This window comes from Schistocerca serialis, chromosome 9, assembly GCF_023864345.2.
Source record: "Schistocerca serialis cubense isolate TAMUIC-IGC-003099 chromosome 9, iqSchSeri2.2, whole genome shotgun sequence".
NCBI classification, from domain to species: Eukaryota; Metazoa; Arthropoda; class Insecta; order Orthoptera; family Acrididae; genus Schistocerca; species Schistocerca serialis.
The window spans coordinates 414,883,589-414,884,122 of record NC_064646.1 but is presented as its reverse complement, the minus strand read 5'-3'; the positions used below and the strand labels follow the sequence as shown (position 1 = coordinate 414,884,122).

General features: G+C 50.9%; 1 pseudogene; it reads left to right on the top strand.

The window, feature by feature from the left end:
* Nucleotides 1–200: 200 nt before the first annotated feature.
* On the top strand, nucleotides 201–318 carry LOC126420015 (5S ribosomal RNA; annotated as a pseudogene).
* The last annotated feature ends 216 nt before the right edge of the window (nucleotides 319–534 follow it).

Genomic DNA, 534 nt, shown 5'->3' with positions numbered 1-534 from the left:
GCTTGGGAAATTCCAGCAGGACAATACGACACCCCACACATCCGGAATTGTTACAGAATAGCCCCAGGAACACTCTTCTGAGTTTAAACACATCCGCTGGACACCAGACTCTCCAGACATGAACATTATTGAACAATATTGAGCATATATTTGATGCCTTGCAACGTGCTGTTCGGAAGAGATGCAAATGAAAAGCAGTAGGCAACGGCCTTGCCGCAGTGGATACTCAGGTTCCCATGAGATCACCGAAGTTAAGCGCTGTTGGGCGTGGTCGGTACTTGGATGGGTGACCATCCAGGCCGCCATGCGCTGTTGCCATTTTTCGGGGTGCACACAGCCTCTTGATACCAATTGAGGAGCTACTCGACCGAATAGTAGCGGCTTCGGTCAAGAATACCATCATAACGACGGGGAGTGCGATGTTCTGACCTCACGCCCCTCCTATCCGCATCCTCCACTGAGGATGACACGGCAGTCGGATTGTCCCGGCAGGTTACTCGTGGCTTGAAGACGGAGTGCTTGCTTTTTATTTTT